The following is a 23,451-nucleotide window of genomic DNA, read 5'->3' on the forward strand; positions in this document are numbered from 1 at the left end:
GAGTTGGTAGCATCCCAAGAGCTGGCAGACAAAGCCACATCTTTTCTGGAGGACCATCTCCTTGACTCAAAATTCCAAAGCATTCCCAGAGATGATCTAAAAGAAATGAGCTCACAATCAAATAGCACCAACTACCTAAGAAAAAAGGCACTATGAGAAAAAAAGGCACTATGGAAAACCACCAAATGAGATAATCGGACTAGTCATGACTGCAGATATTAGACTGAACAGAGAATGTCGGATAAATAGGTTTAATAAGTGTAGACAAATATGTCGGAAATATGATGAAGGAATAAAAACTGACCGGGTATGTTTGAAAAAGAACTAAATGGGACTTCGTAAGAAAACCTTCACAAATAAAATGAGAAATTCACTGGACAGGGAAAACAGCACATCAGACACATCTGAGATGAGAATTCATGAATGGAGAATTGAACTGACAAAGGTACCCAGAGATGTGTGGGAAAACGCTGCACAGAGCCAGCGTGCTAGAGGATAGAATGAAAAGGTCTCGTGTGTGATCAAGTTTCCAGAAAGAAAATTAAGAGGCAATCTCTGAAAATATAATGGCTGAGAAATTTCTAGAACTGTTGAAAGAATTTCACAATCCTCAAATTCAGAAAGCACATTGATCCTGATCAGGAGAGATAAATAATAGATAGGTAGGTAGGTAGGTAGGTAGATATCCACATGTAAATTTATCCTAGTAAAATTATATAACCCCACATTAAAAAAAAAAAAACCTCTTCTAAATAGGGAAAAAGACAAATATATGGCAATTAGAAAGAGAGCTATTGTATCAATGACAATAGAAAGCACAGGACCATGGAATAGTTTTTCAAAACACTAAGAGAAATTCTCAGCACAGAATTGTACAGCCAGAAGAGATAAATTTGAAAAAAAAAAAAAAAAAAGATTAAAGGCATTTGTAGACAAACAAAATGGAGACTTTTCAATCAGTAGCTCTATGTACAGAAACTTCAAATGATAAACTTCAAAGAGGAAAACCACCATGGCTGGAAAATCTAAGCTGCAAGAAGGAATAGCAAGCAATGAAAATGATAGACCTGTCATGGTTAGTTAATGGAGTTAAGAAATAAGGTTGAATAAAATCCTTGACAACAACAGTATAGAAATTAGAAGGTGGTTGGAGGTAAAACACTCAAAAGTAAAATCACATTCTGTTAGGAGAAGCATAAAGAGTGTCCTGAATTATAGACCTTGTTAAGCTTACACTAGGCAAGTGTATTCAATTTTCTAGGGTGTATAAGGAGGTCTTCTGCATATGGGGGTTCTGTTTCTGGATCTAGATGCTGGCTACATGAGTGTGTTCATGTTATGTAAATCCAGTAAGCTGTGCACTTATATTATATGTACACTTTTCTGTATGTAAATTATACTCCAGTGATAATTTAAAATCTAAGGAGGGAAATATCTAGGGTAACCAGCGAAGTCAAAGAAACAGAATATATAAATAAGATATATGATTTCCCAAAAAGAAGAAAAGTAAATTAGAGAAATATCCTCATGATCCAAAAGAAGACAAACAAGGTAAAAAAATAAAGTAGGAAAAGAAGAATAAAAAGGTAAAGAAAAAAAGAAAATGTAAGGGGCGCCTGGGTGGCTCAGTCAGTTGAGTGTCTGACTCTTGATTTCGGCTCAGGTCATGATCTCACAGCCTTGGATGGAGCCCACTGTCAGTCTCCATGCTGAGGGTGGAGTCTGCTTGGGATTCCCTCTCCTTCTCTCTCTGCCCCTCCCCTGCTCGCTCTCTCTCTCTCTCTCTCAAAATTAATAAATAAATATTAAAAAAAGAAAATGTAAAATAAGATACTAAAAGAATTCAAATATATCTGTAATCACTATCAATGTAAGTTTTGTTAAAAGACAAAAATTTAGTCCTCAATAAACTCTGCTCTTCTCAAAAAAACAAGATAAAAATTTACAGACCACCATACAATCTTTTATAATGTCAAGCAAAAAAAAAAAAAAAAAAAAAAAAAGTCAGGCAAATGGTATTTATAAACATGCCTAAAACAAATGGCATGAGAATTATACAAACACTAACTATGGTTGGTGTAGATGTATATAATATTACACAAAAATAGGCTTTCTGGAAAAAGCATTATTCAGAGGTAAAATGGATCACTAAAAATTGGTAAAAGTTTCAATTCACAAAAAAAACTGCAGGAATTCTAAAAGCTATATGATACCAATAAAGCTCTAAAATAAACACAGTTGGCAGAAGACTGGAAGAAATCGATCGGCAAATCTATCTTGGTAGTGGAAGATGTTTAAACCTCCCTTCTCTGTAACTGAAAGATCAAGGAGAGAGAGAAAAGCATAGGATAGAGAAGATTTGAATAACAAGCACTGAAGCTTGTTCTTTACAAAGTGTCATCCTTGGGAGAAACACAAATTGTTTTAAAACATGACTTTGCGGGGCACCTTGGGTGGCTCAGCTGGTTAAGCATCTGACTTCAGCTCAGGTCATGATCTTATGGTTTGTGAGTTCAAGCCCTGTGTCAGGCTCTGTGCTGACAACTGAGCCTGGAGCCTGCTTCAGATTCTGTGTCTCCCTCTCTCTCTCAGCCCCTCCCCCGCTTGCACTCGCTGTCTCTCTCAAAAAGAAATAAACATTAAAAAAAAAAAAAAAAGACAAGTACCTGAGATAAAAACACCTACATATCTCTCAATGAGTTTGTTTGGAATATTCTTTGAAAAAAATAAGTAAAATCCTCTGGATTTTTTTTTTTTTTTCTGATTCCAAAGCCAATATAATACGCTCAAATACAATTGCAAGTTCTAGTAAGTACACTGTTCAGTGTTTGGCTTTCATGAGACACCCTTAATCTCAAGTGTGAGGCAGGAAGTGTTTTTAATGAGTCTGTGTTGTAAGAGTCACACACACTGTCAAACCCAGTACAGGTGACCACAGGCCTATCAGTTAATTAAACCTCTCCACTCTGCTTTGATGCCTGGAAAATCACTGGTTTGAAATTGTACAGGAGAAAAAAAAAAACAAAACAGGTCAATGTATTAGCTGAGGTTCTAGGATCCAATAAAGAGATGGGTTTTCTGTCCAATTAAGTGAATTTAAAGGCAGGGATAAACTGAACAAGTGCTGCTTTTATCAACTGGAACTCTCCATATTCTCTCTCTGAGCAACAGTCTGGATGCAGATGCAGCTCTTAGGAGTCAGAAGCTCAAGCAAAAGTGAAAAGTGAGATAAGGTGGAGAATGGGCGGCATGTCTGGTGTCCAGTTACAGGCAACAGTGAGGACAGACCCACTGGTTTCAAATCATGTACCCTGGTTCTCTCTTTCCTTGATGAACAGAAGGTCAGTCAGAGGGTTGGCAAAGTATTATTCATTTTGCAACCCGACAGGCAGCCACTTACAAAGGTTTGCTTTTTCTTTTGGGCAACTCCCAAGCATAGACAGAAACTCTTGAGATGGTCTGTGTATTCTTTTTCCATTGCTGCCATAAGAAATAACAACAAACAGTGGCTCATATAACACAAATTTATTATATTCCCGCTCTTTAAGTCCGAAGTCCTACATGGGTTCACGGAGCCGGAGTCAACGCCCTGGCAGGCCTTTCTGGTGGCCCCAGGGGAGCATTCGTTTACTTGCTCATTTGGTCGTCGACAGAACTCAGTTTCTTCCCACCCCCCTTTTTTTTTTACATTTTTTTTTTTTTTTGAGAGACATAGAGAGAGCACAAGTTGGGGAGGGGCAGAGAGAGAAGGAGACACAGAATCCGAAGCAGGCTCCAGGCTCTGAGCTGTCAGCACGGAGCCCGATGCAGGGATCGAACCCACAAACCACGAGATCATGACCTGAGCCGAAGTCGGACGCTTAACCAACTGAGCCACCCAGGTGCCCCAGTTTCTTTCCCTCGTAGGACCTTCAGCTGAGGGCCATTCCTAGCTTCTAGAAGCCACCCACATTCCTTGGCTTGTGGCCCCCTTTCTCTATCTTCATAGCTATCAGCCATGGTAAAGTCCCCCTTAGGTTACAAATCTTCTCTCCTTTTATCTTATCTCCCTCCCCCCAGCTGAAAATGGTTCTCTGCTTCTATGGCTTTATGGGATTAAATTGGACCTACCTGGATAATCCAGGCTACTCTCCCCATCTCGAGGTGCATAATGTTAATCACAGCTGCAGAGTCCCTTTTGCCATCCATGTCAGGTTACATAGTCACAAGTCCTAGGAATTAAGTCATAGACATCTTCAGGGCTTTTATTATGCTAACCACGGTGAGATAAAGAGATGGTCCCAGCACGGTGGAGATCTCACAATGGAGGTCTCACAGTTTGGCACTTCAAGCGGAGAAAAATTCTTCATTGAGTTTATGGGAGCCCTGCAGTTGAAAGGGGGAATGGGGTGAGTAGTAATGGCCCTCTACTCTTTTCCTGTTCTCCCTTCCCCTCCTTCACTCCTTGGTGGCAGGGTCTGAGCCCTGAGGGGAGGAAAGTCAAGAAGGTAGAGCAGACTTTACTGGGCTGTGGGTCTTTGCAGTCACTGGCCTGACTAATGGTTAAAAAAAATTCTTTCATGGGTTCTTCAGAAGGTCCCTATAGGGCTTCTCTCTCCCATGGTTCTCTTAAGCCAAGAAGGTATATCTTTATTCAGGTGACCAAATGCACTTTTCTTTCTCTTGGCTTCCGTGCATTCGGCAAGCTTTGTCCAGCATATTCCTGCTGAGATCTGCTCACCCTTTCAGCCACCACACTAGACCTCTTTCCCTGATGATCTCATGAGCCCGTGAGAAACAACTGTGCACTCTTCCGAGCTGTCTTCCATTGGAAGGACTGCAGAAAGCTAGCCTCAGGGCTCAAGATTATGGCAGTAGATGGGAATCCAACTGAATGCTCAACTGTATGAAATGGGGGTCTATAAAAAGTCTATTGAGAGGGTATGGAAGGGGCGTCAGCAAGTCAAGTACCCAGTGAGCTCTAAGACAAGGTCTTAGTCTTGGGTGGACTTCCCCAGAAGCAGATGCTGAGACGAGAATTTGAAGGCAAGTGGTTTATCTGGAAGATGCCTTCAACACTAGCAAGGAAGTGGGGGACACCATATAAGGAAGGAAAGGGGGCCTATAAGGGTGTGTGGTTAGGTTAGCTACATAATGAGCAACTGAAACTTCATGTCCCGGGAGAGCCTGAGGGAAGAGTGTGGAGCCATCTCACCTGAGGGGCAGGGTGGCTGAGGTATTTGACCACCCTCTCCCATCATTCATTTGCTGAGTGCCCGGGGGGATGTTTAATGTCCAGGCACTTCTGGCCTATACGCACAGAGCAGTCCTGTTGAAAAGTCCCCAGTCATGACACACAGAAGCAGGCACCTGAAGTCATGAGCTGCACCTGGACATAGAATTCCAGCCAGAGAAGTGGCGTATCTGAGGCCAAGTGAAAGAGATCCTTAAGAGGAAAGCACACGGGCTGTTGTGGAGCCCTTTAGAAATAGAATATGTCCTAAAATCTGGATAGAGATGAATCTACAAGAAAAAGGGCTTCCAGATAGAAAGATCCAGGGGTCACTGTGACTGAGCAGCCAAGACGAACACATAAAATGACAGCATGTGCACCCCGTGTCCCTTCTCATAATCTGCTTTGGTAACCTCTTTCAGCTGTGATGTTTAATTAAAGCCAGGAGGAAAGTGAGGGAGAAAATGAATTGTGTCCACGCGGTAAGGGAACAGGGGTGGCTCCCAAGGTGCGTTCTAAACACGGCCATGGGCATGTCCCCCTGGGCACAATGAAAGCTGGGGACGACCTGGCTTTGCTGTGTGCTGATTGTCTCAGAAGACCCCGCCGTGTTATTTCAGGGCTGAAATGGCTTTCTCGGCTCCCTCTTCTTAATTTGCTGGAGACTCGTCCAGAGGAAATAATTAGAGCTGTTTCAGTAATGTGTTTGCTTTACCACTTTCAATTAAGGATGAGAATATAGTGAGAGAGAGAGAGAGAGAGAGCATGTGCACAGCAGTAGAAGGACTTTATGAAACAGCCACTACTCCATGCAAACTTGCACAACACTTTCTTGGTGATTTTAAACTAATGAATCCCTAAGTGGTTTTCTTTTAAACAACTTCACTGAGGTATAATTAACACATAATCAATTGCCCACATTTCAAGTATACACTTTTGATAAGTTTCAACATATATACATGATGAAACCGTTCCAACAATCATTAGACTAGATGTATCCATCATCCCAAAAGGTTCTTTGTGCTTTTAGCAAATCCTCCCCCTGTCCCCTCCTGCCACTAAGGCACCTCTGCCCCAGGCAACCACCTGCTTCTGTCATAATAGGTTACTTTACATTGTTAGGATTTTGTAGATGGAACCATACAGCATGTACTTTTTTTTTTAATCTGGCTCCTTTCACTCTCCATAATTATTCTGAGATTCACCTGTAGTTTTAGGGTTTTGTTTTCAGTTTATGCGTGGGTTCATTACCTCTTAGTGCTTCGTGGTCTTTACATTTGCAAGTTTGCGAATCAGGTGTTTCCTGAATTCAGAGACATGTCCTTTTTGCTAGTTCAGGGCTGCCTTACCAAGTTACCACAAACTGAGTGGCTTTCAACGACAGAAATGAATTCTCTCTCAGTTGTAAAGGCTAGAATCCAGGGGCACCTGGGTGGCTCAGTTGGTTAGGCAACCAACTTCGGCTCAGGTCATGATCTCGTAGTTTGTGAGTTCAAGCCCCGCGTCGGGCTCTGTGCTGACAGCTCAGAGCCTGGAGCCTGCTTTGGATTCTGTGTCTCCCCTTCTCTCTGCCCCTCCCCTGCTCACGCTCTGTGTCTCTCTGTCTCTCAATAATAAATAAACGTTAAAAAAAGACAACAGTGATGTAGTAAAGGCTAGAATCCAAAATCGAAGTGTCAGCAGGGCCACGGCCCCTGCGAAGCTTCTAGGGAAGAATCTAGTCCATGCCCTTCTCGTAGCTTCTGGTGTTGCCAGCAACGTTTGATGTCGCTTTGCTTCTAGACACATACATCACTTCCATCTCTGCCTGAATCTCCACGGGGCGTTCTCCCCTGTGTGTCTGTCTCTGTGTCTCTTCTCCTCTTCTTAGAAGGACACTAGTCAGATTGGGTTATGGGGCCCACCCTGCTCCAGTATGACCTCATCTGAACTAATTATATCCACAATGCCCCTATTTCCAAATAAGTTCATATTCTGAGGTTCTAGGAAGGACATGACTTTGGGGTGACACTTTGACGGGTGGGGGGGGAACATTCCTCCCCATTAAACTTTATATGGCTATTTAAATTAAATTAGGAGACAGAGCGATTTTTTTTTCTTATAATTCTTGGCCTACCTTGAGATAATGTGAGCCAGGAATCAAATTTCCCAAAGTGAGTTCCAAATAATTACATATGAAATCACATTCTCTAAAAATAGGAAAGCGTGGTCAAAAAAGTTTGGTGAACGCTGGGTTCAAAAAAAAAGTGTCTTTATTGTAGCTTTAGCAAATCTTTACCATGTATAACTGGAATAAACTTGGCTCTTTCATTGCCTTTCTCAACACAACATTGCTTTCAGAAGAGTTACAAAAGAACTGAAAAGCAATTTAAATCTTTATTGCAGAACTCTTGAAAAACACCACAGGAGAAATATACTACATTGTGTACAGTAAAAATTCCCCCCAAACCCTCCTCCATGTCCCCCAGCAGCCTCCCCCAAATCATACCGTCATCCCTATAGATAAACCTTTCCCCCCAAATAAAAACTGAGCCGTTCTTGACTCTTTCGTCCTATCCCTCCCCCCACCCCACCCAAATTCACTTATTTAGAAAGAGGGAAAGCTCTCTGTTCTTTCTAACCTAGAAAAATTCAGCCTTTAGGAACATCTGAGTTTCCTCCTTAACCTTTTGCTAATGCAAACCCGCTAAAACCATCTTAGAAGGTACAAAAGGAAGGGCAGGGAAAGGTGGCGAACAATGAGGAATTTTCCAGAGCTGCACGTTACAGGCAGGGCTGAACCAAGAAAGAGGCGCTGAAGGAAAGGAAAATGGTGGCAGTTCCATAAAGATGGTTCCTCCCTTTGCTCGACTCCCAAGGCTTTCTGGAGAACTTCTACACAGTGAACATTGTTATCGTTGATGCCCCTGGCTGGCCTACTGGAAAACAGTCTGCCCAGATGGACTTCTCCCTGCCAGCTTCCAGATAATCAGTTTACACAAAAAATTGTGCAAACAAGATTTGCAGTTCCCAGACCGTCAACAGTCTCATTTTCTTCCTTCCATCTTATGACTCTTGTTTTTGCCTTTATCCCTTGGCCCCATCCACCAACTGACTCCTTCTCATGTGAGTAAACAATCTGCCTACAAAACAAAATAATAAGCATGAGCTAACAAATGTCTCCGAGTTGCTCTTTGACAAGAAACATTATTTCTTTTCATCTCAGTCGCATAAATTAGAGTTCACTATGAATATCCAAGTGGGGAATACCATATACTCCAGCTTTTTCTGTGGTTCTACATTTGTCTTTTGGGCCTTTTTAATGATACAGGAGAGACTTCAAATCCTGTTTCCCTCTTACCCCCCACTTGACAGCATTGTTACCAACTAGATCTGCTGCAGACCCACAGTGTTTTCAGTTGGGAACCACCAAAAACTGGGTAACCAGCCTCCTGAACACGCACAGTACACAGGATATACACTGTTTCATTTTTTCTACCATTTTCCCTTTAATGTGAATTACCTGTCCCGGGTAAAGAGCTGGGCAAGTCAAATGAGGGTGGGCATTGGACAGTATTATGGCACTTTTAAAAACAATACACAAAGCCTCAATTTAGGGGGCGCCTGGGTGGCTTAGTCAGTTGAGCTTCCTACTCTTGATTTCTGCTCAGGTCAGGTTTGTGAGTTTGAGCCCTGGTCAGGTGCCGTGCTGACAGGGCAGACCCTGCTTGGGATTCTCAGTCTCCCTCTCTCTCTTCCCCTCCCCCATTCGCTCTCTATCTCTGGCTCTCAAAATAAATAAAGAAACATTTAAAAATGTTAAAAAGGGGCGCCTGGGTGGCTCAGTCGGTTAAGCGGCCGACTTCGGCTCAGGTCATGATCTCGTGGTCTGTGAGTTCGAGCCCCGCGTCGGGCTCTGTGCTGGCAGCCTGGAGCCTGTTTCAGATTCTGTGTCTCCCTCTCTCTGACCCTCCCCCGTTCATGCTCTGTCTCTCTCTGTCTCAAAAATAAACAAACATTAAAAAAAAATTTTTTTTAAATGTTAAAAAAAAAAAAGAAGAAGGAGAAGAAGTTAGAATGACCAGTCCTTAATAGTAATGAAATAACTGACTATGGCTTGTCAGTTTTCAGGGGCTATAAATAGGAATGGTCCTTCTCCATTATTTCCCCACACTGCTCTCTCCTGCACATGCTGACTGCCAGTCTGTACCCTCTGAGGACTGGCCCAAGCAGAGCTGGGCTTGTGAAAAGGCCAGTTCTGATACACTGGATGTGTTTATTATCTCATGTGGGGATTCTCTGGGGCCAGGTGAATAATCGTCAACCTTCTTTCTGTGCAGTACCTTTGTAGGTTCTTGTGGATACAGATCCCACAGTGTGGACTATGGCTCTCCTTTGGCCAGCCATTCCATGTCCAGCCCATGGGACACATTCTCCCCGAGGACAGTCCCATCATCTCTTCAAGGTAGTCCTCTTGCCCAGGATCTGAAATGGCTCCGGGGAGCTCTCTTCCTTCCAGGGTCAACAGTCGGTCCGTGGAAACACTCATACACATTGCTTTCCATGGAGAACAAGGAGTACATTCACTTCCCACATGCGACAGCCTCTCACAGACCGCCGCCAAAGGATCTTTAAGGGAAAAAAAAGGCCAGGAATGGGACAGTCCTAGCACTTATGAGATCTTTTTCTTTGATGCTATACTGACCTGATTCCCTCTGTACACATGGTGTACAATTTTTGAGGTAAACAGTTAATTTTCAAAGTGAAACCATCTAGATGTTCAACAATAATTTGTTTATGAAGCAAACAGATACAGTTTATATTCTGGATAACCATGCAATAGTTACAAATAAGGGGCACCTGGGTGGCTCAGTTGGTTAAGTATCCAACTTCTGCTCAAGTCATGATCTCACAGTTGCTTGGTGAGTTTGAGCTGTCAGCTCAGAGCCCTCTTGGGATCCTCTGTTCACCCCCCCCCCCCGCCCCCTCTCTCTGCCCTTCCCCCACTCACGCTCTCTTTGTCTCTTTCTCAAAAAATAAACATTAAAAAAATAGTTACAAATAATAATGTAGATCTAGCTCCAAGCAGTTTTTATGGTGTTCTATCCTTTAATAAGTGTGTGTTCATAAAAACATTGTGGGAAAGAATAAACACCTGTATCTATCTATCTATCTATCTATATTATTTATTTTTGAGAGAGACAGAATGTGAGCAGGGGAAGGGCAGAGAGAGGGAGACACAGAATCCTAAGCAGCTCCAGGCTCTGAGCTGTCAGCACAGAGCCCGACACATGGCTCGAATTCACGAACTGTGAGATCATGACGTGAGCCAAAGTCAGAGGCTTAATTGAGCCACCCAGACGCCCCATAAACCCCTATATATTAAGAGGAGTCTTTTCTAAGTGGTAGGATTATGGGTAATTTTCAGTTTTGCTTTGTATTTTTCTACATTCTCTGATTTTTTTTTTACTGAATACTTTATACATTTTAATACCTTTTATAGTGAGAACAAGAACGATGTTTTCACTGAAATGAAATATACTTCTCCCACAAATGGAAGGCTTTTTAATCAAAATGATTGTGTTTGGGTTTATTGTTATGAAATTCAGTAAGAGTATTTTTATAATACTTTTTATGCATTTTATAATACCCATTTATTTATTTTATAATACATACAAAGATTTCAGTTCTGAATTAGGCAGTGTTTGCGTGTGAACATAGCAGTGACAATTTTTTAAAGGTACTGATGCACCAGGCCATTTGCAAATGGATCTATCTATGGTCTCCCAATTTAATGTGTATTCTTTTCACTCAGGGGTTGTAAGCTGATCGTAGGCAAAAATTTAGTTGTAAAATTAAAATTCGTGGGCATTTCCCCAGACAAACTGTCCTTAAGAAATGGGTGGGTTGATAATATGCACGATGTTTCAAGGTTCCTGTTGAAATAGATTGCTTATCAATAGTTGATATACACATTGTGTCTGCAATTTCCAATAACAGCTAGTCTGCATGTCTATTGGAACACATATTTCATAGTCACTATAACATGCTTCACTGACCTTAGGTCTTCCTAGAGCCCGCAAGGAGGAAATGTAACTGCTAATGTGATGCGTTTGAAGAGAACAGAGAGCTGTAGCAGGGCTTAATATGTGCAGCGTGTTCTCGGTCTTCCTTGGGTACGGTAGCACTTAGGGATATAGAGTAAATGTGGAACAAGAATGATCTGGTATAACATTATCTTTTAATTGGAGTTTCTATTTCTGTCGCTGTTTCATTTGCTTACCATAATAGCTTAAACCATCGCCATTGGCAGAAGCATCGTTGTTGGTTTGGACTGAAGACAAAGGGACACATGCAAGCGTGTTATTTCCAAAGAGGCTTGGAGAGGAATTTAGGATGTTGCCTAGATTTTGCTTGGGGAACAAATTAGGTCTGAAAATAGCTGAGTGCGCGTTGAAACCGGATTCCTGAGGAGTCTGTGCCTCCGACAACACCTGAGGAGTCCTCTGAGTCCTTGCCCTGTACCACCCATTCTGAGCCAAAGCTTATCAAAAGGTGTATTTTCCTGCAAATGGCACGTGGGGAGACTGGGAACTTGGAACCCTGGCACTTGTTGGAGCGAATGTCCAAAAACATCAACACATTTGTGCACAAAATGTGGCCAGGCAACTGTGTCCTCACATAATGGATGGTGACAGTTCTGGTGGTTTCTGTCTTTGTTTGGAGGCAGGAAATACTGAGTGTGGTTCTCCTGGAGAATTGCATTTGTATCTGCTGTTCGTGGGTCAACATGAGCTATTAAAGAATACTTTCTAAGTTCCATGTCCTCTTCTGCTTCCAAAAGGTGAGTCCTGCCCTTACCAAGAATCAAATTGCATTTGTTCCCAAACTTGATCATGCCCTGTTTCCCCTTTTCTGAAATTATGCAAGGTATTTAAAAGTCATGTAAAACAATGAAATAGGAGTGCAAAGGGATTTTTACATTTAAAAGAAAATAAAATTAAGTTGACTACTTGGGAAAATCTCAATAAAGGTGAATAACTTCTCACCTCAGTAGAGGTGAATAGAAATTGCTGTGAATTAAAAGTGGCATGACTATAAAAAAAATTGGGGAGAAAATGTTAAAACTAGGAAGATTCTACCCTTAGATGATGTTCCAATCGTTATTTCTGCTGTTGTCGTTGTCATTGAATTCTTGTTCCTCTTTAAAGAGATTTAAAAATGGGAATATGATGTGTGAGTCAGGGTGTGGCTTACCCAAGAAATGCTAAGCAGTCCAGGGGCGTCTGGGCGGCTCAGTCGGTTAAGCATTCAAGTTCCGCTCAGGTAATGGTCTCAGGGTTCGCGAGTTCAAGCCCCACACCAGGCTCTGTGCTGACAGCACGGAGCCTGCTTTGAATCCTGTGTCTCCCTCTCACTCAGCCCCTCCCCTGCTCTCTCTGTCTCTCAAAAATAAAAATACACATTAAAAAAAAAAGACAGAGGCGCCTGGGTGGCCCAGTCGGTTAAGCGGCCGACTTCAGCTCAGGTCATGATCTCACAGTCTGTGAGTTCTAGCCCCACGTCGGGCTCTGTGCTGACAGCTCAGAGCCTGGAGCCTGCTTCAGATTCTGTGTCTCCCTCTCTCTCTGCCCCTCCCTTGCTCATGCTCTCTCTCTGTCTCAAAAATAAATAATAAAAAATAAAAATAAAAATAAAAAGACAAGAAGAAACGCTAAGCAGTCTTGAACACTAGCAATTGTTAACTGATCCATTTACAGGATAGGCCTTGGATCAGCCCAGAGATTTCATTGGTCTAAGCCCAGCGAGATATGTATGAGCCTCTGGGTTTTTTAAATATCCCCCAACTACCTCTAATATGTGGCCAAAATTTGAGAACTACTGCTCTAGCAAAGTGCTTCTCAAACGTCACGGCACAGTAATCGCTACAGATACTGTGAAACGCAGATTCTAATTCAGTGGATCTGCAGGGTGGGGAGGCCCAGGGTTCTGCATTTCTAGTAAGCTCCCAGGTGGGGGTGCTGCTGCTTGTCCAGGAAGCACACGCTGAGTAGCCAAGTATCAAGTATCGAAGGACACGAAACAAGGACCCCATCTAGCTTGGTTCGCAATGTCACCGCACTTGCGATCTCCTGAAAGGTTTGAAAAACACCAAGGGCTGGGTGTCTCCCACGTGGATTCTGATTTGATTTTCGGTCCCCCGCGCACACAAGGCAACGGCCACTTCTTCAGAAGGTGATGTGTAAAATTGTGCGCTTGGCAGAGAACGTTTGTGTTGAGCCATCCTGTCTGTGGACTGCTGCTAAAACACGTTGTTTCTTTTCTGTCCTCAGAATGGTTCACCAGTTCTTGTGCATTCTCTTCTTTTCACGCACAGTCTGTTGATTAAGGGTCCCCTTGAATAGCCCATATCGTGACACCATTATTCCCTTTGGACTCACCCTGTACTATCAACCAACTCTGAAGATTCTGAGAGCACGAACAATTCACTCATTTGAGAACACAGCCCATGCATTATTCTTCCCAGATCCTTCGGCTCAGCTCCTGGAGCTGTAGAAATAGCACACGCGTTTAGACCCAGATGCCATTCTCTGCAGAAAGCTAGCTTGGTGACAGGTTTCAGCTGCGTGAATGTTTAATGCCTTCATGAGCAGAGAGGCCTGGTGTGGAGAAGAGTTAGAGAGAGACTAGCCCTCTCTGGAGAGACTCTTCGGGAATGCAAAGAGCGATTTGAATATCTAAATTCCACACCACAAATCAGAAATGTTGAACTTGTACAGCTCTTGGAATGACTGAATTAGAGCTTGTTATGCAGCTTCAAACCAGCAAAGATTTGCACAAATATGTGATTCATTGTAGAAGATCAAGAACAGAAATCGTTCAGAGATTGAACACTTGAAAAGAATTTGTTGAGCATTTACTACGGGCTGCTGGCAGGAGAAATGCTACTGTGCACCCAAGGTGCCACACTCCCAGCATGTGACTTAGAGAAAGAACAACGTCTCACCTTTGCATCACAGATACTGTTCATCTTAGAGTGTGTATGTTTTACATTCATTCTGCCACTTAACCCTCCAGAGAACCTGCCATCATTCCCAGATTATCCTGCACAGCACTTTATGGATTTCAAAGTATATTCCCACCCATTATCTTCCTTTGATCCTTACAGTAACCTTAGGACAGGCTACAATTATCCTCCTTTTACACATGAGGAAACCAAGACTCAGAGAGGTTAAGTAACTTGCCCAAGGCCACACAGCCAGGAGGTAACAGAGTTCCAATTCGAGCCTAGATTTGGCCAAGTGCTCTGTGCCCTCACTTTGTGTTGAATATCTAACTCCCTCAGAGTGACCACACTCTTTGTGTCTCTTAAGGCTGATTTATCAGGCTAAACTCACCATTTTTTTTTCTTTCAGAATCCACTCAGCATCCTCCTACAACAAAGATGCTCAGGGCTCCTGCAAAGCCAGTTGTTTTGGAAGCCACACAAAGAAAACAGTGTTATCTTTACAGGAAAAAATAAATAAATGTTAGGGGCTCCTTCCTAATTTCCTGGTTTCCAACCCTGTGCAAACTGTGGAGGCACTGATTTTGTGGCTGACCTAGCGGTCCACATCACTTACCTACCGGGAAGACTATCTCTGAAATAAACAAGTAGTATAAAAGCTTGAAAAGTTAGCTCCAAAGAACTAGTGAAAAAAAGATGTCAGAGGGAACTATGGGTGTGCGGCAGATTGTGCTTCCTGAAAATGGCCACGTTAACATCTCCCTCCCATAGATCCCTTTTACACAGTGACTCGGCATTTCTCCCCGGGAGAAATGGGATCTATGTCCCTCTCCTTGACGCCAGATATAAGTTCTGCGACTGTAACAGAAGCCCCACTATGGTCTTCACAAGGCTAGGACACGAAAGGTGATATAGCTTCCATCCGTTCCCTGGGATGTGCCTGCTGGAATCCAGCCACCATGCTGCGAGAAACCCAAACCAGCTCCATCAGAGAAATCGCCAGCGAAGGTCCTGCGCAGCTGTTCCAGCCAAGAGTCGGCATCGCCATCAGACATGTGAGCGCAGACGCCTCCAAGTGATTCCAGCTCCAGCCGTCAACACATACCTGGTCTTGGAGTCATTTCACCTAAGGTCCCAGACATCTTGAAACAGATACAAGCCATCTCCACTCTGTTCTGCCCAAATTCCTGCCCCACAGAATCCACGGTCATAATAAGATGGCTGTCTCATGCCACTATGCTTTAGCGTGATTTGTTATGTGGCAACAGATAACTGATACAGGATGACTGATTTTTCTACCATTTATTATGACTATAATATCAAGCTTTCAGGATAATTGAGCCATTAAATCTGAGGCTGTTACATGTAATTTAAGCACATTAGAAATCCAGACTTATAGTTTATAGTCTCTGTAGTAAAATAAAAATGATAGGTGTGTTTGAAAGGAAAGAGGAAACAATTCTAAATGTTAAACGCTAATGTAATTGCTAACCACACATCACTGAATAGGCATGCAAATAGTAATACACAAAGAAATCGTGAATATTAAACTATAATTCAAACAGTATATCATAGAAAAACTGGGGAAATGCCTGGGTATTTTTTTTAAATGACCTACTTAGGGACATCAAAGTCACAATTACAGCCAAAGCTTAATTGCTAAATGACAAAATATCTCATTACATTTTATTTAAGCAAAATGAAGACAGGTAGATAAACACATTAGAAATGAGTTTCATTTTCATATCATTTGTTCATGCATGTCATGTTATTCTATTTACTTATTTTCTCTTCTCATGAATAGGGGGAGTGGAAAAATAAAGGGAATTGGGAAAAATTGGTTTAGAGAATATACACATATTTCTGCACATACCTCTTAGTTTTCTGACACATATATTAATTTTGGGTGGATTTTAGCTCCTTCAAAAGTTAATGAGCTGTCAGCATCTCCAATTTCAGAAGACTGGTGGGTTTTTTTTAATGTTTACTTATTTATTTTGAGAGAGAGAGAGAGAGAGAAAGAGAGAGAATCTCAAGCAGGCTCCGTGCTGTCAGCAGGGCTCGATGCAGGGCTCGAACCCACAAACTGTGAGATCGTGCCCTAAGCTGAAATCAAGAGTAGGACACAAGTGGTGCCCGGATGGCTCAGTTGGATAAGCATAGTGATTTCGGCTCAGGTCATGATCTCGTGGTTCTTGAGTTTGAGCCCCGTATCAGGCTCTGTGCTGACAGCTCAGAGCCTGGATCCTGCTTCCAATACTGTGTCTCCCTCTCTCTCTCTCTCTCTCTCTCTCTTCTCCTCTCCAACTCGTACTCTGTCTCTCTCTCTCTCTCTCTCTCAAAAATAAACACACATTAAAAAAAAAAAAGGATGGGGCGCCTGGGTGACTCAGTCGGTTAAGCGGCCGACTTCAGCTCAGGTCATGATCTCACGGTCCGTGAGTTCGAGCCCCGCGTCGGGCTCTGTGCTGACAGCTCAGAGCCTGGAGCCTGTTTCAGATTCTGTGTCTCCCTCTCTCTGACCCTCCCCCGTTCATGCTCTGTCTCTCTCTGTCTCAAAAATAAATAAATGTTAAAAAAAAAAAAATTAAAAAAAAAAAAAGGAGTTGGACACTTAACTGACTGAGCCACCCAGGCACCCCCAAAACTGATGTCTTTAAATATAGTACACATACAATAATGAAACAGGACAATCAGTTACATCACTATGGTGTTGCAAGATGCCTGCCTTGAGACTTGCTTGTTTAGCTGTCCTTCCTTCGAGGAGGAAGGACGTCAGGGCAAAAGGGCTACACAGGCAGGGGCCCTGGGATCTTTGAGATCAGCTTCTCCTTTATTCACCTCCTCCTAAAGTACAACATTGAGGAATCCCAATTCAAAAGAACAGTCCTCTCTTTGCACTGTTAAAAAAGAAACATCACAGGAGCCCAAGTTGGAGTCCTTCGCCTGAGGCCAGGACAACAAACTAAGACTTAATTACAGTTTCAATCTATCCCAGGAATGTGATCTTTTAGCAGTCTGAAACTTTCAGATCTGTGCGGGTGAGGTCATCTGCATGATAATAAACCTTGCAGTTTCCATCCCCACAAAAAGGAAATGTAACAATCCTTCCTTTTCTTTAGTTGATAACCTCTTGCCCTACCCTCTCTCCAATAGAAACCTTCCGTTTCTTACAACTGAGCATCTCTAGTTGCTAGATGGGGTGCTCCCCCAATCATGAATCATTTACTAGAGCCAATTAGATCTTCAGATTTGAGTAAATCTGAAGTAGCTGAATTTTTAAACAACTCCCTCTTTATGATTTTCTAGTAGTCAGTTAATATTATGAGGGAAAAAATCCTTAAAGCAACTTGCTTCTAAATGAGTTTTCTAAAATTTGCTCTTCTCTGAATTTACAAATAAAACACAAAGCTTTTTAAAGGTGCAAATGTTCATAATTCTTTCTGCCACTTTATTACACGTTATGCTCTCAGACCCCAGAAGCAAAAGTCTTTTTGTTTGTTTGTTACCTTTCTGAGAAAGAATTCCTGCTTCTGTAGTTTTTTCCCCAAAATAAAACCTAAAACTTACAAATAGCTCCTCTTTCTTCAACTCATTATTCAGTAAATATATTAAAATTCTACCTGTTTAATTTTTTTTTTTTTTAACGTTTATTTATTTTTGACACAGAGAGAGACAGAGCATGAACCGGGGAGGGTCAGAGAGAGGGAGACACAGAATTGAAACAGGCTCCAGGCTCTGAGCTGTCAGCACAGAGCCCGACGCGGGGCTCGAACTCACGGACCGCGAGATCGTGACCTGAGCCGATGTCGGCCGCTTAACCAACTGAGCCACCCAGGCGCCCCAAAATTCTACCTGTTTAAAAAAAAAAGGAGGGATGGGAGGGATTTCCCGTGAGTCGGGAGAAAAGACGTGGTTAGTAGAATTAAATTAAAAAGTGAAATCAGAGTATGAAGCCAGGGGTCTCCTCCAAGAACAAGCCATCAGACCCACGGTACTGTGAGTCTGCTGTTGACTGTAATCACCTGGGGGCATTTTTGAGTGCTGCTTGCCTAGATCCCATTGACTGACACGCAGACTTACTAGGGGTGGAACCCAAGTGTAGGGCTTCTAAGGCTCCTGGGGTGATTCCAATGTGCAAAGACGGCTGAGGACCCATTTAGGACAAGGGAATCCTGACTGCTTTCTAGAAGGGCTGCAGGAGATGGAAAGATGCCAACGTCTAAATACCACTCTGCTGAGCCTTGCAGTGCCAGATACGGTACTAAGTACCTAAGAAGAAGGTGAAATTAGATCTCTTAACTTTCTTTTTTTTTTTTTTTTTTTTTCTACTTACAGTATTTTCCTCTCCAACATGCTGCCTGCCTTAAATAATAAGGCCTGCCTGCCAAGGATATGTATAGCGGTGGAGTGAGTCTTGTTTTTCTCCTTTTAATTTTGTCTCTAAGGCCAGATTCATTCTCTTTGAATCCTGATCATATAAATTCTTAATCTGTGTGATCTAGAGGAATGATAAGAAATGATGGGGATCCCACTTCAGGAATATCCAGAGTAAGTTCAAGCAAATTTGGTTGCGAGAGCGTGGCCTCCAGTCTGAGCAGGTGTACAGGCTAAAACCTGTAAAAAAAAAAAAAAAAATCCAGCTAATGGAGGCAAGTTCACCCTTGGTTTTCAGGAAATGGGAACCACCTGCTGTTGACTTAGGTTTCTCCAAATGCAGGTGTTTTGCATCTAAATATGAGTGGGCTGGCATTTCTTCCAAACAAGCTTTGTACTGCAGCTCTTAAATAACTCAGCATATTTAGTGGTAAGAGTCTAATCTGGGCCAGGAATCAAACACAGCCACTGCTAGCTTTGCTCCAGAACCATGAACTTGCACAGTTGTGGGAGTCGTGGTCCTCTCTTCTCCTGAGGCTCTGCCTGAGAAATGTCAGCTGTTTAATGGTACCTGGAAGAGGTGGAAGTCCATGGGTAGAGGAGGTCAAGTGGCTCCCTTGATGTCACAGCCTGGCAATGATGCTGAGAGATAAATGGAACCCAGCCCTCTCCTGGTGACCCAAAGAATTTCCCCAACTGCCACTTGATACTGGTTGTGTGTGTGTGTGTGAATACATATATGCCTGAGCCGATTCCACATATATTCTTTTTTTAATGTTTGTTTATTTATTTATTTTGAGAGAGAGAGAGAGAGAGAGAGAACGAGCAGGGGAGGGGCAGAGAGAGAGGGAGAGACAGAGAATCTCAAGCATGCTCCCTACTGTCAGTGCAGAGCCCCATGGGAGGTTAGATCATGACGTGAGCTGACATCAAGACTCCGATGCTTGACGAAGTGAGCCACCCAGGGGCCCCTTCATATATGTTCTGATGCATGTTAATAAAAGTGTTACACCACTGTGAGAAATAAGCCCCACAGACCCAATCAAAGGAGGGACGCAGAGACTTGGAGCACAGTGAAACAAGGCTTTAATCAACGTTCTTGCAAGAGCGGGTGTCTGATGGACAGGCACACTCAGGGCAGTTACAGCAGACAATTTATCTCCTAGCATGAAGTCCCTCCCCTGGTTCCTCATTGGCTGAGTACTACAGAGGTTACAGCCTTACCCGGACGACAGTATACCCACGTAAGGCCAAAAAGTAGTCTGATCGGAACAAATGCACATTCCTTGAGGTGACACAGAGACTTCAGTTCTTTGGCACATGCTCATTGCAAAACCCACAAAAAATAAGGCTGCAAAATGAAGAGGAGAAGAAGAACCAGGAAGTGAAGTGTCTAAAGGTTGGGGGCTCCATTGTGGGGGGAGGGGTGGTTTTGTACATATTTCCAATAGGTTGTCAACCTATTGTTAACCACACAGCACGGCTTTTATTTGGTACTTCCGAAAATTAATCATCTTGCTTACTTCTCACACCATAGAAGGAGGCTCACAACTTAAAGTGTCTGACATGTTTATAAAGAATGTCTGCAATTTCCAACCCAGCGAACCATTAGAGAGGGAAGGGCTTATATGTAATTGACATTTCTCAAAGATGAAGCAGGGGAGAGACTACAAAAGTACCAGAACCAGTATCAGAATCCCCCACGGGAAGGAAGGTGGTTAAGAACTTGGCATCTGGAATCAAATTGCTCAGGTCTGAATTCCAGTTCCATTATGTAAGTTCTCTGTGCCTCAGTTTTCACGTCTGCAAAGTGGATTATTTGGGGGTAGTCAGTGAGTTAATACCTGTAAGGTGCTGAGAATAGTAACTGGTGCATCGTCTTAATATAAGCTAGAAAATAAATATGTCAATGCGGATGGATTGATCGGGCTACTTTGGTTTTCTTCTACATTGTGCTAAGGAGCTGTTTCTTCCACTTTTTTTTTTTTTTTTAGCATTTATTTATTTTTGAGAGAGAGAGAGAGAGAGAGAGCATGAGCGAGGGAGGGACAGAAAGAGAAGGAGTCACAGAATCTGAAGCAGGCTCCAGGTCCCAAGCTGTCAGCACAGAGCCCAACCGACACAGGGTTTGAACTCATGAACTGTAAGATCATGACCTGAGCCGAAGTCCGATGTTTAACTGACTGAGCCACCCAGGCACCCCGATGTTTCTTCCATATTTAAGAGAACTTTCAGTTTTGTTTTCTGAGATATGCCTGAGTTTTGTCCCTGTTAGTCTTCTCTCACTGCCATCATTTCAAGAGGGAGGATTCCTTTCCCAAGGGCTAAGCTAGCACAGAAGCTTCTCAGTGGCTCTCCTTGCCTTTGTGCTCCTTCCCAGAGTTCCACTGGCTCCTGTCTGTCCACTGCTGCTTTGATCTATGCCTGCCCAGCTCCGCATCCCCTGCCTGTTGCACCAAGCCTGGCCCTCTACTGTTCCCACACCTTCCACAGCCCAAACTCCCCCAATGCCCCTGCCCCCAAAGCACTCCCCACAAACACCAGGCTAAGTAATGACTTGCCTCTTTTCCTAAGTCATTGACCTCCTTGTGGGCTGAGTCCCCGTAGGATTTGCCTTTTCTGAAAGGAGAAGGGTTTTCCAAACAGGGTGGTAGCAGTGAGAAAAGAACTACAGGAAGCAATAAATCAGACGGGATACGCTGAAGCTGAGAAGTGGCAAATTTCAAGACAAAAGGCAGAATGAAAAGTGGCTTGATACTGTTAATTCCCTCTATCTTAACATGCAGTGAAACCCTCCTCCCTCACCCAGAACATTAAGAAGTAATCAGTGCACATCAATTTATTGATTATGTCACAGGAAGCATTAATGTATTATAACCCTATGCTCTTTGTTTCAAAACTACAAGATTATGCGAGGAAATAATTTTGAGCACAGCTCTTAATTTTCATGTCTTCAACTCTTCATTCCCATGGTGAGTTTCTTTTTTCTTGCCCTTCCTTCCTTCGTTCCTTTATTCTTTCCTTCCTTCCTCCTTCTTTCCTTCCTTCCTTCCTTCCTTCCCTCCCTCCATTTTGTTTTTCTCTCTCCAATGGTGCAGTGCACATCCTTTCCACCAATTCCCTTGGGGCATCACTTCTCCTGTCCCGGCCGTGGATTTCAAGGAAGAGCTGCTGGTCACAGAATCCTGCCACTCAGGCTGTGGCTGAGCCAGTTGGAGTCCTTTCCTAGGATTTTTCAAAGTTTCACCCCAAAGCCTATTGCAAGCCGTGTCTCACATGGACGATGGGAGAGCCTCCTGTTGGGTCCCCGCTTTCCCTCCCTGTGCTCCTGCCCACCACAGACTGCTCTCCTCTTAGAAGCCACAGGAATCTTTTCTCTAAACCTTTATCCAAATCATGTCAATTCTCTTCTCAGTTCCCTCTTTTGATTTACCATCCCATTCCAGATGAAATCCAGAATTTTCTCCACTTCCCACTAGCTCCCCCATTTAATCTCCAGGCACTCTCCTCCTATTGCCATGCTGTCCCTTGTACATGCCAGACACACTCCCACCTCAGGGCCTTTGCACATGTCAATTCCTTTCCCTAGTATACTCTTCCCACCAGGAGTGGCTTACCCTTCCCCACATTTAAGTTTCTGCTCACATAGCACCTTCATAGAAAGGTCTTCCCTGAATTTCCCACACAAAAATAACCCCTGGCTGCCACTCTCTGCCCACATATCCTGCTTCCTTACTCTTTGTGGCACTTGATGGTACCTGATATTCAGTTTTTTTAAGTATCGTCATCTCCTTATACTAAAATGTAATCTTTACAAGAGAAAAGAATTTCTCTATTTTTGCTCACTGCTGTCTCCCTAGCACTGAAAACAATGATACACACAGTAGATGCTCAATAACTATTTGTGCAGTGAATGCCTTACTACACATTCCCTTGTTGAATACTTCTACGCTGCCTTCAACCAAGTCCTAAGGGACTTTGAAAGGCCACATAATAAATGTCTTAGGTAATGAATGAACAAGAAAAACCTTCAGAAATAATCCTACCAAGTGTCCTCTTTTTTTAATGTTTATTTTTGAGAGAGAAAGAGAGTGTGAGCAGGGGAGGGGCAGAGAGAAAGAGGGAGACACAGAACCTAAAACAGGCTCCAGGCTCTGAGCTGTCAGCACAGATCTCAACGCGGGCTTGAACTCACGAACCAAACTCACTGAGGCGAGCTCCTGAGCCAAAGTCAGGCACTTAACCAACTGAGCCATCCGGGCACCCCTCCAACCTCCTCTTTTTAAAGAGGGGCACCTGGGTGGCTCAGTCAGTTAAGCTTCCGACTCTCTATCTCGTCTCAGGTCAAGATCTCACGGTTTCGTGGATTTGAGCCCCACATGGGGTTCTGTGCTGACTGTCTGCTTAGGATTCTCTGTCTCTCTGTCTCTCTCTCTCTCTGCCCCTTCCCCCCACTTCTCTCTCTCCCAAAAGAAGTAAACATTAAACAAATTTTTTAAAAAGGTGCGGATCTGAAACCCAGAGTGGGTCGAGTGAGGTCCCAAGAACACAACAGCTATTCATTGGGCCGTTGCTTTTGGCAGAAAATAAAACCCCAGGCTGAAGCTGTTTACCAGCCTCACAAAGGAAGGCACCCATGCTGCGTGTGAGCCTCTCCCGATTTCAATTACATCTGGTAAGCTCTGAGCAGGAAGCAGGTGCAGCCAGCTGGCTTTGTTTTCTCACAGGCCAAAGCAATATAAGGCTTCCACCTAAGCGTGCTTCCAAAGAGGGGATTTGGGGAGCATAGAACAGAAGGTCTCCCTGCCCCTTCTGTGTCTCATTATCTCTGGCTGCACAAAGGGATTGAATATATGTCTGTCAAATAAAGGACTCC

This window comes from Panthera tigris, chromosome A3, assembly GCF_018350195.1.
Source record: "Panthera tigris isolate Pti1 chromosome A3, P.tigris_Pti1_mat1.1, whole genome shotgun sequence".
Lineage (NCBI taxonomy): Eukaryota > Metazoa > Chordata > Mammalia > Carnivora > Felidae > Panthera > Panthera tigris.